At 39.9% G+C, this 19,170-nt stretch overlaps 1 long non-coding RNA gene across 1 annotated transcript in view; it reads right to left on the reverse strand.

The window, feature by feature from the left end:
* Nucleotides 1–18,863, reverse strand: part of LOC144231052 (uncharacterized) — a 34,769-nt gene extending 15,906 nt beyond the window's left edge. The window contains exon 1 of the long non-coding RNA XR_013334971.1: nt 18,725–18,863. This is a non-coding gene — a long non-coding RNA (uncharacterized LOC144231052). The remainder of the gene's footprint in view (nt 1–18,724) is intronic.
* Between the last annotated feature and the right edge of the window lie 307 nt (nt 18,864–19,170).

The following is a 19,170-nucleotide window of genomic DNA, read 5'->3' on the forward strand; positions in this document are numbered from 1 at the left end:
GCCCTTGTGATGCATTTGGGCTATCATCTAATGCCCATTACACTGGCAAGTCAACTTTTCCAAAGGGCAGTCTATGCATAAGATATTCTCAGTCAACTAGGAGTTACTTACATATTTTGTATTCATTTAAAATAACTTAGAAGTTGAACATGCAAACTGTGGAATCAGACAACATAGGTCCAAACTGTAAACTCAACAATTTAGCCAGCTATTATGCCCTCTTAAAATTTGAATGTGCTGTCAGCCCACTTCCTTATTTATCTATCTTTGACAGTTCTGTTTGTGTTATTCCCTTCATGTCTGCAAACAGTTTAGAACTTTCAAAGGTAAGTGAATTTAAGCAATTGGTCTCAAGCAACTTTTTGCTGCATTTCATTCTTGCAATAAAATGCTGTATAACTTTGGGCAAGGAACCTATCCTTAAAGACATTTTTTGTTTAAAAAAAACTTTTGAATTGAGATGTAGCAAACATAAAGTGTATCAATCTTGGTTGCACAACTTGGTGAGTTGTTGTATACACCCATGTGATCACATTAACTATTGTTGTATTTTGTTCTTGAAAAAAACGAATAAACATTTAAGCNGATCACATGATACACCCATGTGATCACATTAACTATTGTTGTATTTTGTTCTTGAAAAAAACGAATAAACATTTAAGCCTCAACTGGCTGGTGGTTCAATATGCAAAGCACACCAATAAAATGTGACTCTAAGTCACATGTAGAATACTTAAGTATAAATGAAAGTGAATATTTCAGATACTAGCAAAATTCCTTGTGACAAATTTTGTTTGTATGATTGACATTGTTACACTAGTTTCATGTGATGTTAGCCTATATGATCTTGAGACTGAGTGTGCTACAAACTTGGATCAAATAATTCTTTTCATATTTGTCTGTGTTGTACTGCTCAGATATGTGATCTACAGTCTTAAGTACTACTACAAAGCCATTGTCATATCAAATGACTCAACAGCTCATCTTATAATGAAAAGAAATATAAAGGATTGCCTTAGTCTACCCCTCCAAACAGCCACATAATCAGTGGGACTTAGACAATGGTGAAGATCTGGATTTCACAGAATAATGTGAAATTATTCAGGCTAATCTTCCCATTCCTTAAGCAATGAGGGAGGGTGAGAAAATAAAAATTAGCTTGGATGGTAAGATTCTGTCTTTCATCTGACTAGACTAAAAAACACAGGTAAAGCTAGTTGCAGTTAATAGAAAGCAATATTTCCTCCAAGGACATGCTTCCAAGTGTTACAATAACTTATTTCTTTAAGTGACCACTGCTTTCTCAGTTACTAACTTTGTTGTGTGAACTAAAGCTGGTTAAGAATAGTTTTACCCCTCTTGCCCAGACGATTTAAGTCACGTTGACATGGAGGAGTAGTCTTGGTTTCCAACCTAGGGGCAGAGCTTGAGATAAGAGATGTCTAGACTCAGCATTTCATATCCATCTTAACTTTGTAGTTGCCAGGGAAACAAGACCCTGCTTTCACTTTGCAGCTCACACTTGGATGTTGACTTCTTTGAGTCTATTGCAATACTATTTCAGTTAAACTTTACTTACGTCTATCTTTTCCCCCAACCCTAGAATAAATCTATCTTTTCCTCTGTTTGGCAAGATATCTTATGATTCTCCGGTGTGTAGTTTCCCTCTTTCGAGTGGATCAATAAATCTGCTTTAGTTGGCCTACCTGTTTGTCCTTGGAATGCTTAAGCTGATTAGGTTAGGACAGTAGGTTTTATTATTCCTGTTTTTCCAGGTAAGGGAACTGAGGCTCAGGAAGATTAAATAAAATATACACGGGGTCATGGATAATAAGTGGTCACATAATTACAGAATTCAGACCAATATCTGAATCAAGTGTGATGAAGTCAATCGTTTCCTACAATACTGTGCTACCCTCTACTTTTGCTTAACAACCCCACCCCCTGTGAAGCCACGTAATCCACTCATGCCAGTTTTCTCTTCCCCGTCATAGCTAGTATCCAATTCTGACACATCTCTGTTCCTCAAAGTGTGGTTTCAACTTTATAACGTTCCTCTCTGCCAGGAACCTGAATGACCATCCAACACTTAGCTTCAAGTTCCTTACTTCCTCAGTCACACCAATCACCAAATATTTCTAATGACACACTGAGTGTTCACACTTGCATGCCTGCCTTTCCTTGTGCTGTTCCCTGACCTTGGAATTCCTTGCCCACAATTCTCTGGCTGTACAGATCTTTAAAAAAAAAAAATGATATCAAGGCTTTTGCTGCAGACATAAGAAACCATGCTAGTTTGTTTTAGCAGACAAGTAATTTATAAAGAATAGTAGGCATTTCACAGAAACTTTGGAAGGATCAGCACACCTGAATTGAAGCCTTCTCTACAGGGTTAGTCCAGGGTAGGCCACCCCGCCACCACAGGACACAGAGAAGAGTTTCTGCTCTGACATTAGGGAGTATTATACCCTCTCTTGCTGCTGTTTCATAAGCTGGGTGTTTGCCAACACCCTCATAGGGACTAGTTACATTGATGCCTTATTTACATCATGAGCCTCCAATGACATGGCTGAATTTTCTAACCATTGTCCATGTATTATTACTTTCTGAAACCTCAACCATCCAGGAGGGCTGTAGCCCATTGTGGACATACACTACTGAATGATGCAATTACTCTGGGCCCTTCAGGGTTCAGTGACCTGCCAAGACCAAAGCCCTTGTATAAACACCTCATGAAGAATGCTGGGTACAGGGATCTGCTAAACCCGACAGTGGTGTCCTTCATCTGGACCCCCCCCAGACTGCATCCATGCTTGAGTGGAGGAATCTCTTTCCTGGTCCCTTTCCTTGTCCCATAAGATGGGCTCCCAATACTTAGGAACAGCTTTCATATGAGTGTTCTTTTACTTGTTTTATGCTTGAGCTTCGGTGTTGAGAATAGGCACAGTGTCTTTGGGCAGGGGGTATAATTTCAATGGATTTGATGGATATGACAAATAAAAGGAATGATGGATGTTAGGTAACAGTTGGCAGACTCTGAATGGTTTTGGCTGTGATTCTGGAAAGAATGAGGGAGGGATGTGGTTGACACACAAAGGTGAAATTTGAATGGAACCATCCTGACTTTCCTTTGGATACCAGTGTTTCAGCAGTAGGTTAAAGCAGGACAACCGAGAGGTCAACGCAGTACTTCTCCCCGGGGCTCCCTCCCTCTAGCACAGTACTGAGAAATTCCCTGGTTTCAGACATTCTTGCATGTTTCTGGCAGGACATCCCTTCTTCTCTATCCACCAACACCCATCTCAGTGGCATTATCTTCCTTGAGACCCTCTGGATTAACCTCCCTCTGTATAATTCAGTTACCAATAGACACTGAAGACTGTCTGGTCATTTCTCATTTCTGAGAGATCTAAATATCTTAATTGACTCCATCTCTCATCCTTTTCCATAACTCAAAACTCTTCCTCTGTGCCCCTGGAGTTCAATGTATATAGACAGGAAACTCCTCTCCCTCATGTCCCTTTCCCTTTCATTTCTAACTGGCTTTTCCCTAAGGACACTGCTTCCACTGTAGCCACTTATAAAGGTAGCTGGTTTCTCTCCCACATCTCTGGCACCACTGGACCTGGGATAGGATGGATGTCTTCTTTGCTTCTTATTGCTGCTCCCAAACCATTGTCCCATCCTCTTCCAAAAAATAAGCAGCACTGAAATTCTTAATATTGGACTATATATCATTTGCCATCTTCCTTTTGACAACCATTAATGACTCCAGTGTCACTTCCCTTGATTCCTAGCTCACTATCACTTTCTCAGATGCCAAGTCTACTATGTTCTTGGTGATTTCAGTATCCATATAGATGAATCCTTGACCTCCTCTCCTCCAAGCATCTCATGCTCTATCTTACTTCAGCCATTCACTTGCATGGTCATGCCATATGACCTTGTCCTTAACAAGAATCTTATCCCCTCTGCAATCTTAATTTTAAGCATCCCAGTATTTGAGCACCACTTTTTATTTTATTTTGTTTTATTTAATTTTATTTTATTTTATTTGCATCTAACTATGTCTTCCTTCTCCATCCCATTCCCTTGCCTCCTCTCCATGAGTATCCACAATCCCTAATTNATTTATTTAAAATTCCCCTGATGTTTAAAATGGCTTTATCATGTATGCATGTATTCCTAAACAGCATGTTGCTTAGTTTTGGGGGATTTTTTTTGGAATTTTATATAAGTGATATCATGCTGCATGTAGTGATTTGGAGTTTGCAATTTATCCACTATTCTATGCATAAAATGTCTCCATATTTCCTGCAATGACTACGGTGTGGTTTTATGGCTGTATAATATTATGTGGTGTGAATATACCAAAATGTATTCATCCATTCTTCCCAGCTTTTTGATGTCATTATTTCTGCTGCTGTAAATAGCTTGGCCATATCTTCTGGTACATATTTGCAAGAGCTTTTCTAGGAGCAGAATCAATGGGTTCAATTTTACATGATGTTATGTTTTCTCTAAAATAATTGTACATTACTTCCTATTATTCCACTAAGTCCTGATTTTAAAAACTTTTTGCCATTGCTAGGACCTAGAACAACTGACCACACTATCTTCTTACTTCCTTCAGTTTCTACTTGTCCATCCTATAGTCTGTGGTCTGCCATAATATTCATCACTTTATATACACCTTCAGTTCCTTTGCCTCCACTTTCTTTGTCATGCTCATCTGGCAAAATCCTGGCTCTGACCACAGCCAAATCTCTGTACATGCACCCCCACACGAGAACATGGCTGCAGACCACTCCCCGGGCCTGGCTGGCTGTTCTTGCTTTACATTCATAGCACTCATCTCAGCCCGTCAATCATATTGTATTTCCCTGGTCTATTAACTCTCCCCTGCTTCTGTTTCATACATTCTCCTCTCTCCTAAAACTTCTGTTACCTTTTGCTGCATTCTTGCTCTCAGCAGATGACCTTCACTGAGAAAAGAGAAGTGATCAGAAAAGACCTGCCACTGGTTCTCACTTCTGCTGTGCTCATCTGTGCTCATTGTATTATCCATTGCTAGGTAACAAATCACTCTGAAACTTAGTGGCTAAAACAATAACATATATGATCTCATAGTGGGCCAGGAACTGGGCACAGCTTAGCTGGGTCCTCTGGCTGTGGGTTTCCTAGTATCCCCCTTTTGAGTGCTAGTATACCTTGATCAGTAGATGAATGCACCAGATGGCCCTCAATGACAAGTACTTACTACTCATAACGAGAAGGATGAGAAAGGCCACACACATTCTCCTATTCCCATAGAACACACACTAGGCAAAATTTAGTAAGTTGTAACACTCTCCAACATGAAAACTATTTTTTTCCTTAAATTACCTTTATGGTATTAGAATAACTAACAGACATCTGGAAAAAAGAGGGTGGAATTCTTGACTCAACTAAGACCAAAGTAATTCACAGATGGATCAGTGATTTAACTGTAAAGAAAGTAAAGTACCAGAAAAAAATAGAAAATAATTTTTCTTATCTTGTCACAATAAGAAGGAAAGATCTTCTTGAATAGAGTGCAAAACCCAGGAGTCATATAAAAAATACGGGGAAATTTGATTCTATGATAATAAAAATGTCCACAGGATAAGAAAAATAATGAACAAAATGAAATGACAAATTACAAACTAGGAAAATATCTTAAGCTTACATCATAGACAAAGGATATTATATATATGTAATATATATATATAATTTATACTTTTAAAAAATGTTTATTTTTGAGAGAGAAAGAGAGCAAGAGCACAAGCACGGGAGGGGCAAAGAGAGCAAGAGACGGGATCCATAGTGAGCTCTGCAGTGACAGCAGCAGGCCTGATGCAGGGCTTGAACTCATGAATCATGGGGTCATGACCTGAGCTGAAGTCAGACACTCAACCAACTGAGCCACTTTTAAAGCACTTGATAAATCAGTAAGTAAAAGATCAATAATAACTTAATAACAAACCAGACTTAACAACAAAAGAAAAGATGCTCAAATTCACTCACTTTGAGAAATGCAAATTATAGCTAGAATGAATACACATACCTTGTGTTAGATACCATGCTTTGCACAGGTTATATACAAACGTGTTTATATATTATATATATATTTAACTCATTTACTCTTCTCAGCAACCCTATGAACTAGGTTCTATTATTATTTCCATACTGTAAATAAAGAAACTGAGGCTCAGCAGTTTGCCCAAAGACAGCTAGAAAGTAGCAAGTAGTTTCTGGTTTATTTGCAAGTGCAGAAAGTGATATAGGTGCAAAGACTGTCACTGTAGCGCATGGCACAAGACAGTCACTGGGTAAGTGTTGGCTCAATAAGTAAATAAGTGCTGCTTATAATCGCAAAGGACTGAAAATAATCTACCTGCCCCAATAGGAAAGAGATTAAATAAATGAGGTACAATGAAAAGAATGAAGTATTGAGCTCATTGATAGGGAATAATTTCCAAAATTGATAACTAAGTGAGAAAAACAAGATAAGATACATTTGGATGACATGCATATCAACTATGTAATATAAGAAACATATTTGAAAATGTGTGGTCTATCTTGAGATATTCACAAGAAATCAATAAGAAAGTTTGCCTCCAGAGAGAAGTAGGCAGCTGGCTGATAGAGAAAAAATGAATAATACTTTTCATCATATTCCACCTCCTACCTTTTTTGGTTTTCATGTGTGCATCTGTTACCTATTTAAATGAATGAAAAAGTGAGGTAGTGATACTTTTGAAAGGAATAGTCTATAAGCAACAGTATAAAAAATATACTATTACCAAATGAGCTGTTACTGACTATATTTAAAAGAACAGGAAGAAGTGGTTTTATGAGCAAAAAACAGACATGGTCCAGGGATGTTAATACAGCATAGAAGCCAGATATTCTGGATTCATCTCTTGGTTTTGACTTTGACTGCTGGTGCCGGAGGCAAGTGAATTAAGCCAGTCATATCTGGATAATAGTACTTAATGATCAACCTTACCTATGCATTGTGAAAACCAATTACTTGATGTTGGTGAAATGCTTTGAAGGTGCAACATTCCAGGGTGCAAGGCAGAGCCTGTTCAGACCTGTGTGCTGTCATGGGTACTAAGACTCCAGAGTCAAGGCTTTGAGGAGACTTCCAATCACTAGTTAAACAAATGTTTTTAAAGTGCCAGTGCTTCCAAATGTTTCTTAAATGTGTATGCCCAGAGAATCAGCCTATTTCAGTTGAGTGTTTGGATTCCTGTATTACATTTCTACAACACGGCCAATGGTCCACTAAGTACATTTTGAATATAATAATTTCAGGAAAATGAGTTCTTTTCAGAGAAAGGAAGTGAAGCTTAAGACATATCGTAGTCATATGGAAATCAATAAGGAAATTGCAAAGCCTTTAGAAAACTGAAATGAATTAGAGGCTAATGTTGGCTTTTTAACAATATATATTAAATTCATCTATAAAAATATAACATCCACAAGAAGAAATGTTTAGTCTAGAAAAAGAAAACTAATGGAAATGAGAATGTTGGTAGACAGTTCTCCATGGGTTTCTCTTACTTCTGTACACCTTGCAAGCAATGCACCAACTGTCCTTTTGTCTGGAGTATCTTTGCAAGGATATTTTTGTATAATTAACACCCTTGGAAGACAGAGATAGTGTTTTCCTCCAGAGAAAAGGCAGGTTTGCTAACTGTGCTTTATCAAAGATCCAAGCTCTTCAAATTCCAAGTTCCTCTCCTTTAGTGCAATATAGTATCACCCAACTCTTTTCACATCATCCATGGTAACTGGGGTTTGGTGAACTCATGCCAGTATACTGATACTTCGGTTACTGCTGTCCCTGTAAGTAATAAACTATCCCTTGTCTTTGAACCAGGAGTTTCATATCTTCTACCAGCGTCCATGAAACTGTGGCCAAATAACATCTTAGTTTGCAAGTGGAGTAATATCTCAAACCCTTCACAGTTATTGAGAGAGGAGTACTCTAGATCACTGCTACACAGTAAAGATGCAATGTAAGTTACTCATGTGAGCCACATACATAATTTTAAGTTTTACAAAAACCACATTAAAAAGCTAGAAATAATCCCAATCAAAATTGCACTGGCATTCTTCTCAAACCTAGAACAAACAATCCTAAAATTTGTATGGAACCAGAAAAGACCCTGAATAGCCAAAGTAATGCTGAAAAAGAAAACCAAAATGGGAGGCATCACAATCCCAGACGTTAGCCTCTATTACAAAGCTGTAATCATCAAGACAGTATGGTATTGGCACAAAAACAGACACATAGACGAATGGAATAGAATAGACAACTCAGAATTGGACCCACAAATGTATGGCCAACTAATCTTTGACAAAACAGGAAGGAGTATCCAATGGAAAAAAGACAGTTTCTTTAGCAAGTGGTGCTGGGAGAACTGGACAGCAACATGCAGGAGAATGAAACTAGACCACTTTCTTATACCATACACAAAAATAAACTCAAAATGGATGAAAGACCTAAATGTGAGACAGGAAACCAACAAAACCCTAGAGGAGAAAACAGGCAACAACTTCTTTGACCTCAGCCACAGTAATTTCTTGCTCAATACATCTCCAAAGGTAAGGGAAACAAAAACAAAAACGAACTATTGGGACCTCATCAAGATAAAAAGCTTTTGCACTGCAAAAGAAACAATCAACAAAACTAAAAGGCAACCAACAGAATGAGAAAAGATATTTGCAAATGACATATTGGATAATGGGTTAGTATCAAAATCTATAAAGAACTTACCAAACTCCACACTTAAAAAACAAATAATCCAAAAAAGAAATGGGCAGAAGACATGAATAGACACTTTTTCAAAGAAGACATCCAGATGGCCAACAGACACATGAAAAGATACTCAACATCACTCATCATCAGGGAAATACAAATCAAAACCACACTGAGATACCAACTCACACTGGTTAGAGTGGTTAAAATTAACAACTCAGGAAACAACAGATGCTGGTGAGGATGTGGGGAAATGGGAACCCTCTTGCACTGCTGGTGGGAATGCAAACTGGAATGCAACTCTGGAAAACAGTGTGGAGTTTCCTCAAAAAATTAAAAATAGATCCACCCCACGACCCAGCAATAGCACTCTTAGGAATTTGTCCAAAGGATAGAGGAATGCTGATTCATGGGGCCACATGTACCCCAATGTTTATAACAGTGCTTTCAACAATAGCCAATTTATGGGAAGAGCCTAAATGTCCATCAACTGATGAATGGATAAAGATGTGGGTTATATATACAATGGAGTACTACTTGGCAATGAGAAAGAATGAAATCATGCCATTTCCAGTAACGTGTATGGAACTGGAGGGTATTATGCTAAGTAAAATAAGTCAGTCAGAAAATGACAGATATCATATGTTTTCACTCATATGTGGAACTTGAGAAACTTAACAGAAGACCATGGGGGAAGGGAAAGGGAAATAATAGATACAGAGAAGGAGGGAGACAAACAATAAGACACTCTTAAATACAGAGAACAGACTGAGGACTGATGGGGGGTGGGGGAGAGGGGAAAGTGGGTGATGGCCACTGAGTAGGGCGCTTGTTGGGATGAGCACTGGGTGTTGTATGTAAGCGATGAATCATGGGAATCTACCCCCAAAGTCAAGAGCATACTGTACACACTGTATGTTAGCCAATTTGACAATAAATTATATTTTTTAAGAATCTAGAAACAGGTAAAATTAATTTTAATAATATATTTTATTTAACTCAATATACCTGAAATATTTCAACATGTAACCAATATAAATTATTAGTAAGACATTTACATTCTATCTTTAGTACAAAGTCTTTAAAATCTAGGGTGTTTTTTTCGGGGCACCTGGGTGGCTTAGTCGGTTAAGCGTCCGACTTTCACTTAGGTCATGATCTCGCGGTTCGTGGGTTCGAGCCCCGCGTTGGGCTCTGTGCTGACTGCCAGCTCAGAGCCTGGAGCCTGTTTCAGTCTGTGACTCCCTCTCTCTCTGACCCTCCCCTGCTCACGCTGTCTCTCTCTCTCTCTCCTAGAAATAAATAAAACATTAAAAAAATTAAAAATAAATAAATAAAATAAAATAAAATCTAGGGTGTTTTTAATACAGTATATCTTAATTTGTACCAGCAACACTTCAAATGCTCAGTAGCTATTGAATGGCTTTCATTTTGGACAGTGCAACTCTAGACTGTAAAATATGGCAAAATGAAAGTAAAAGTTTTTCAAGCCTGAAATAGATTTTTCTTTAAAAAAAATTAAATCCAGGATGTCAGTGATATCACTTATTGGACTTGTCACTACAGGAACTCTGAACCATGTTCCAAAATTTAAGTCTGACAAACCTGTCAGGAAATCCTTCATGCATTATTTAATCCTCCTGTGCCCTTTAAGGTACATTCAAGGTGGTTGATTCTTCTGCATCTGCGTGTAATAAGATAGGTATTTAGGATAAGGGTCATTAAAGACAAATTTGCTACCAATCCATCAAGCCACTCCTTGTCCTCTTGTTTCCAGAAACTGAAATTTAAATGTGCCTTCACTGTTTCCTTAATTTTCTCCTTTGAGAAGTTTATCTGCCTGGCTAGAGGAAGGAGAAAATTCCTAACCTCAGCCTGTATTATATTACCATTTGACTAGGAGATGGGTACTTACGCAATTTTGACGAAGGAAAAATGAATGACTTTAGACAGACTCACTTCGCCTCAATTTGCTCACCTGCCCTGCCTAGTTCACAGGGCTGCCACATGATCACATGGAATGATAGCAGGAGTGAGGTGTTGGCAAAGGGAGAGAGAGTACCTGAGATGTAAGCTGCATTGATGATGAATATAATGATCTGTCCCTTACTCTAAATTTTATTTTTTTAATTTATTTAATTTATTTTTTTAGTTTATTGTCAACTTGGTTTCCATATAACACCCAGTGTTCACCCCCACAAGTGCCCTCCTCCATGCCCATCACTCCCCTTCCCCTCCTCCCCATACCCATCAGTCCTCAGTTTGTTCTCAACATTCGAGAGTCTCTCATGTTTTGCCTCCTCCCTCTCCCCCCCACTTCCCTCCTTCTTCTCNCTTACACTTTTTCTAATTTGTTGAAATAGGCCTGCAATGTATTTTCCTCTTAGGACTGCTTTCGCCGCATCCCACAGAGTTTGGATTGTTGTATTCTCATTTTCATTTGTTTCCATATATTTTTTAATTTCCTCTTTAATTGCCTGATTGGCCCATTCATTCCTTAGTAGGGTGTTCTTTAACCTCCATGTTTTTGGGGGTTATCCAGACTTCTTCCTATGATTGATTTCGAGTTTTATAGCATTGTGGTCTGAAAATGTGCATGGTATGATCTCAATTCTTTTATATTTATTGAGGGCTGCTTTATGTCCCAGTATGTGATCTATCTTGGAGAATGTGCCATGAGTACTTGAGAAGAAAGTGAATTCCATAGCCTCAGGATGTGGAGTTCTAAATATATCTGTCAAATCCATCTGGTCCAATGTGTCATTTAAGTCCATTGTGTGTTTATTGATTTTCTGTCTAGTTGATCTGTCCATTGCTGTAAGTGGAGTATTAAAGTCCCCTGCTATTAGCATGTTCTTATCGATAAGAGTGTTTCTGTTTGTGATTAATTGTTTTATGTATTGAGGTCCTCCCACATTCAGTGTGTAAACATTTATAATTGTTAGCTCTTCCTGAAGGATAGACCTTTTAATTATTATATAATGCCCTTCTTTATCCCTTGTTACTGTCTTTACTTTAAAGTCCAGTTTGTCTGATATAAGTATAGCTACTCCATCTTTTTTTTTTACTTCAGTAGCATGATAGATATTTCTCCATCGCCTTACTTTCAATCTGAAGGTGTTCCAGTCTAAAATTAGTTTCTTGTAGACAGCAAATAGATTTTGTTTTTTATCCATTCTGCTACCCTATGTCTTTTGATTGGGGCATTTAGTCCATTTACATTCAGTGTTATTATTGAAATATATGGGATTAGAGTCATTGTCATTGTCATTTGTGGGTTTCATGCTTGTGGTGGTGTCTCTAGCATCTTGCGTTCCTTGTAATATTTCCCTCAGAGAGTCCCCCTCAGGATTTCTTGTAGGGCTGGTTTAGTGGTGACAAATTCTTTCAATTTTTGTTTATTTGGAAAGACTTTTATCTCTCCTCTATTCTGAATGACAGGCCAGAAAGGAATGGCGGGAGATCTTCAATGTGATGAACAGAAAAAATATGCAGCCAAGAATCCTCTATCCAGCAAGCCTGTCATTCTGATGTCCTCCATGCTTTTTTCAAGCCTAGCGATTAATTTTATGATCATTGTTCTAAATTTTTATTCAGCTATTTTGCTTATATCTGTTTTGAGCAGCTCTTTAGTGGTCAATTCTTCCTGGAATTTCTTTGGAGGAGAGCTCTTTCGTTTTGTCATTTTGGTTAGCTTTCTATCTCTTGTTAGTTTTAAAAACTTGTTATGCACTCTGCACCTGTGAGTGCTGCCGTACCAAAGAAGGCTCTTTGACTGTCCAGGGCCTGTCAATTCAGAAAGTGTTCTTTGAATGGTATCTCTTGGTCTCTCTTGTTGAGGCCTTGGTTATTTTATTTTCCTACTCATAGTGGTATTTGGGACTCTCCACCATGTGTACTTTGGCTTCTTTCTTGAGGTAGCCTTAATGGTTGGCAATAGAGGGCCTGTAAACTTCTCTTCATGGTATCATCTGTTCCTGCTTGTCCTCCAGTTTATTCATGATTCTGTCCTGGAGTAGAAGGTATGAGAGCCTTCAAACACACTTACATCCTCATAACCCACCAGCTCTGCTGCTTTTCATCACTCACTCACTTCTGCAGGTTGGACCACCACTAATTGATCACCAACTGGCTCGTCTGCACCAGCCACGGAGGGGCAGAAGGCCGCCCCGCAGCTGCAATTACCTCTGGAGAGGCATTCCAGCTCCCTCCGATGACTCCAGAGAAAGCCTCTAAATTTTCTTTCTAAACAGCTTTCCAGCATTCTTCAGACCTCAGAATCTTGCATGGGTTTGATTATGGTAAAAATAAAGTAGGTAATTGCCAAAACTTTTCAACATTTGGGGCTAAGGAGATATAACCCAAATAACATTGAGGCTTAAAAACAAAAAATATGAGTTTACAAGAACATGCATACTGCTCTTCATACATCCTCAAATCCTCCATGTACAGAAAAATGTAGATGTTAAAGGACTTTATTTTAATATTGTAACCTTACAAATCCAATGTTTGAGAAAAGGATTTGAATAAAACTATTACAAGATTTCCTCAAAAATATTTATCTAGGATCCTTTTTGGAACAATATTGGCACAAGGAAAAGACACTTTAGTTCACTTAATCAATCAACCTCTTTGTAAGAGTCCTGTAACATTGGCAGTGGATGAGTTGAAAAATGACATAAAATGGCTCAGTGTGGTTGGACACCCTAGACAATAGTATCAATCCTCAGATCCCAGACCCTAGACAACTCAGGGCCTCCCCATAAGCCTGTGGAAGAGACAATCAGGATCCCAATCTGAGCACAGGGGAGGGTTCATCTGCCCATACATTTTCCACCAATTGATGACCCTTTGTTACTCATTCATCCTGTTCCATTACATGAAGCTGGCACTTGTAAGACCCTCACAGAGGTTCTGTCCCTCCTTCATAGTGCATAGAACTATTGCCAAGATGCCTCAGTGACATTATAGCCTTCTCTTTTGCAGATACCCTTCTCTCTTATCCAGTACCCTGACCTCCCTTCCCTCTCCCCAAGAGTCTCCTCATTTCTTCTATTGCCATGTCCTGGTAACACCACACTTCCAGTTTCATACCTAGGCTTTGGCCAGATCCTTCCCTGGACCTCACACATGTTGAGAGTTGGCTCCCTCCAGACTCCACTTTCCCTGCTTACAATTTGACTTAGTTGCTACATCTTTGGGTAACATCTCACCCTAAATCACTGCCCAGTTGGGTACTTTTAAGGCAGCCATTAACTTTGTTGGCAGTCATTTGTTCCTTGTTTGCTCTTGTTTTCCCCTCCTGTTCTCTCTTCTCTCCCTCCATTTAAATGACAGTGAGCTATACTAAAAAACCTATGGAATCTAGAATTAACAAAAACCCCAGATTGTATTCCGAGCGTTGAATTCCAAGGTGCCAGCTTGCTGTGCAACCTTAGCAGTACTTCTGTCTAAGCTTGGTTCTCCCATCTACAAATTTGGGATGATAACAATCAGTGTGTAAATGTCCTACGATGATAAAAAGATGTGTGAGGATCAGTGTGCAAGAGCCACACATAAACTGACACATGAGCATGGCATGTTTGAAGGACAGTGAGTTGAATGTTCTAAAATCAATTGACTTTTTATTGGCCTTACTCTTTCTGCCTGAACTGGATGTTTTTAAAACACAGATATATATCTTGTAACTGCTGCTATATTATATTACAGCATCTTTGACATGAAATGCTTTATCTTTTGTATTCCTTTCAGTGGTGCCTTGACCATAACAATCAGGTATTTCTTGACTTGGGTGAAACAGAGAGTTCCTGCTCGAATCATGGCACATAAACTTCCCAAGAGGGGGCTTCAAATATTGGGAACCCTTATAGATTTTTGACCAGGAAATCCATATCATGAAAGAAAGTTGTAGGAAAGCCTGATACCCAGTGTAACAGAATGCCTGGAAGCAGGGGGCTAGTGGTCAAAACATTTGACAGATATGAGACTCTATGTCCTGTTGTCTGTGAGGTGTTGAACAAACTGGAAAGCTTTACAGTCTCCTTGTAAGTACATTAAGAATAATGATAATATCTTCCCCGTGACATTGATAGGAGGATGTATTCGAGAATTCGTGACACTGGATTATCACAGTGTCTGGCATGTAGGACCTACTCAGCACACATTAATTATGCTGATTTTAATGTTTCCTTTAAACATCTACCAAAGTCATTCTCAACCAGAGTGATCCTAATTAAACTGCTAATTAGGTCATGTCATTCTGCTGCTCAGAGCCCTCCGATAACCTCTTCCATTCAGTGTGAAAGTCACGATCATTGCAGAGACCTACACAAATGCATTATTTCCTTTCTTATCTCTATTTCCTTTCCCCCCTAACATGCAAAGCCTCTTTCCAAAACATTTAATTTACTTATTTGGCATGTTTACTGTCTATTATCTGTCTCTCCCTACTAGACTGTAAGCTCTGTGAGACAAGTCTATTCTGTTCACTGTTGTATCATTGCCCTAGAATAGTGCCTGGCCATTGTAGATGCCATTTGTTGAATGAATGAATGAATGAATGAATGAGTGAATGAGTGAATTTCCAACAGCCAAGATGGTCTCTTCTAAGTTCCTATATCACTTTGATGGCTATTTTCGTATGCTACTTACTATAGTCTAAATTATGCTGTACTACTTTGGGATTTGCCTTCCTTCCTTAACCAGAGTATAAGCTTCCTGACTGAAAATGGTGTCTTTTATCATTTTGCATTACCTGTAAAGTCTAGCACACAGTCATTAGTGCTTTCCTTGGGAAGAATACTTCTGAAATTCTGGACAATGTTCTCTGTCTTCAGTCCACTCCTCTCTCATCGTTTCTTTACTAATATTAAACTTTACTGCCAAAAATTACTTTGTTAAAGATTTGGCCTTTAATTTTCAAAAGCAAATTTTACCACTTAGTAAAATCCATTAATAAGTGGTCATCTTTAATTTCTGAACATAATCCTTATGTTTTCTTGTCAGGTAAAATAAAACCCATGCTCTGACCACTTTCTGTAATGTGATGGTCAGTATCAGGGTGACATGGATTTGGTGGCAGAAGCCACAATGGACTCTGTCTCTACCTGCTTTCCCTTCCCTGGGCATGGCCACATTGTACAGTAATAGAAATCTGCTGCCTCACCCTCTCCTTCCTCTGGGACTCCTTGATGCTGCCTCCTATCATAAAACAGTGTGGCTTAGGGGCAAAATCAAAAGAAGTAGAACAGCCATTTAAGAAAAGAAGCAGACAAAAATACAGTTCTCTCTCTCTTTTTTATTACACAGGGAATTACAAAAATGTGCTTAACTGGACATTTCTTTTCTTTGAATGCTAAACTTCATCAGCTTTTAGCTCAACTCATGATCCCAGTAACTGATGTCTATTAAAATTTGGGCTTGTGTAAATCTAAAGAAGAAATTCCTGAAATTGAGATCCCCACACAGATAGCATGAATAAGCCCTCAGTCAGCATCTGTGGCCTTGAAGAAAGGATAGAAGGCCCGCCCCCAGATTTTGACTTAGGGGCAACAGGAAGCCCTAGGGGTCTCCTGGAAGGCGCATGCGCCTGTGACAGTTATTAAGCTGCTGCACATCTTCATTTCTCAACCCTGAAGCCCTGTCACGTTTACTTGATGTTTCTTTTTAAACCTCTTGGGTTTTCCTCAGGACCCCAAGTGGCATAGGGAGGTCTGAACATTTCTCTTGGTCCCTCAGGGGTATACCGCCCTCTGTGACATGCTCAGGGACTCACACTTGGAGCAACATCCATTTCCCAGGCTGCTGGGCAGACACACTGGCCAGAGGGCTGCAGGCTTCAAAGGCCCGGATGAGCCCCTGTGGCAGGTCAGCCCTGGAAATGCCTCTGATGTGCACAGACACCTGGACAAACACAAAGGATGCGGGAGGGCTCTTTATTCCTGCTACACATTTGCCTGAGCAAAATTTGTCAGAACTACCTTCTCATGGCTCACATATAAAGAGGCTTTTGTGTTGCTGGGGACTGGGGAAGACGGTGTGTGTGGATTAGAAGCCTCTGGGAGCGAGGGCTTTCATCTTTCCACATTGAGTCAGCCAGTGCATCTGGCCCTTGCTGTGTCCAGTGGGAGTTGGCACCTCCGTGGTCCTGTGCCCCGTCACTGCTAGTCTGCCTGTCGTGGGAGATTTTCAGCCAAATAGCCATTGACTGGTCTTCCACAGAGTGTGAATGTATAGCTTTTCAGGACTGGGCTCAGTGCCTGATCCCGTAGGGACACAACAAATATTTGTTGAGCGAGCAAATGAGATACTGAATGAAACCCTGGAACAAAGCTATATTTTTAGGAGCTGAACCATTTGTCTTAGTTTGGATTACTAACCCCTGCCCCCTGACCTCCCAAGAAGCAGACTCTGAAACACGGATGTGAGTGAAAAGAGTTCATTTGGGAAGTGATTCCGGAAACACCAATAAGGGAATAAGGAAGTGGAGGGGGGCGCGAGGGAAAGCAGCCAACAGGAGGTGTCTCATTTAGCAAATTACCTCTGTGGGCAACCAGGCGTAATCCTGCTAGGGAGTACAGGGAGCCAGGGAGGGACACCCGCCTCCGAGGGATCTCACTCAGAGAGGGAAGGAGCCCAAGTGTGTATTATCCATCAGCTCCTATCAGGTATTGATGAAGGAAGGCTCTCAGGGGCATCATTAATTCCAGCCTGCTGTGTACCCTGGAGAAAGTGTCTGGGGGCTGCAGAAAACCTTCTAATGAAGGTGTGCGCTAGCAGTTGGAAGTCAGACTCGCCAGCACACAGATGGTAGAGGGCATTTGCCGTGTCTACAATACCCATCCACCCTACCCTGGTTTCCTTTCTCTCCATTTCCTCTGTACAAGTAGCCGTCAGGGGACCCTGAGGGTCACGGGCTCCTGCAGCCCTAAAGATGATAGTAAGTTCCAGAGACTACATCCCACCAGAATAAGTCATCTCCACGGTCTTGTTTCTATTAGTGCTGTGCCTAATATGCATGTGGATTTCAGCAAAGCACAGGCCAATCTTCCTGCACTGCGTTTCGGTTGCCTGTGATTCTCTTGTGCTCACTTTTATATGTCAATATTTGTGTCTTCATACTCATAGGATTGAAGAAGCAATGCTTGTGCTTAAAATTTAAGGGATTGAGGGGTTCAAAAAATAGCAGTGTTATAATCCAGAGGGATTGAACATATTTAATAGTATTCTGTCATTTCTCCCCAAACTGACATACTGGACCCATGACAAACCTTAGATATTGTTTAAAAATTTTTTATGTTTTTTAAACTTATTTCTGAGAGAGAGAGACAGCATGAGCAGGGGAGGGTCAGAGAGAGAGGGAGACACAGACTCTGAAACAGGCTCCAGGCTCTGAGCTGGCAGTCAGCACAGAGCCCGACGCGGGGCTCGAACCCACGAACCGTGAGATCATGACCTGAGCTGAAGTTGGACCCTTAACCCACTGAACCACCCAGGTGCCCCAGCCTTAGATATTGTTTAAATGAACAATGAGACCAATGAGCAGAGAGGTGAAATGATACGTCCAAGGTCACATGGCTGATTATACGCAGGACAAGGTGAAGGCCTCCTAGCCCCTGTCCCTGTCCCCTTGCCAAGCTCCTGTTCACATTAACCATCTCCAGGGTGTTACTCTTCACAAAATCTCTGAAAAGCGGGTGTCATCATATAGTCAAATTCTATATACTACAAACTTTACCCCCCAAAAGTAATTTCTTTGATTTTTTAAAATAACTGATCTCATCTTGGTCCTGGGACTTCATTCCCACTCAGTAGCAGGAAATTAAATGCACACACACAAACTAAAGTTTCAATGTAAAATAACCGAGTTGCCTAGGGATTGACTCATAAGACCAATGGTTTTACTTTATCAGCAGCTCAAGATGAGTTACTTACAATTCTCATGTTCATGAAGAAACTCCTTTGCTGGCCTCTAGTACACCAAGGCAACCCCAGGCATTTAAATGTTAGCAGCATTTAATCTAAGTGTCTTCCATCTCCATGGAAATTCCAAGTCTCTCTTCTGGTTATAACATTGGAGATCTCTTTAGAAGACAAATATATTTTTTGAGATAGTATCATGTTAAATGATCATCATTCTGTGACACATCTAAAAAAATAAATTGATCAGTTTGGGCCAAGTAGAGATCTGGCTGTGGAAGAAATAAGGAGCCAGGGGAAGAGCCAAGGTGTTGGGGGAGGCAGGGTAAGAGAGAGCAAAAGGAGGTGTCAGGAGGATGCTCAAAGCATGAGGGACTTCCGAGAAGGGCAGGCATGGCCAGGGCTGAGCAGCAACCCAGTGTGAAGGCCCTGGGAGCCTGGGAAGAGGAGCTTCAAATAGG

Source organism: Crocuta crocuta, unplaced genomic scaffold (assembly GCF_008692635.1).
Source record: "Crocuta crocuta isolate KB4526 unplaced genomic scaffold, BGI_CrCroc_1.0 scaffold4, whole genome shotgun sequence".
Lineage (NCBI taxonomy): Eukaryota > Metazoa > Chordata > Mammalia > Carnivora > Hyaenidae > Crocuta > Crocuta crocuta.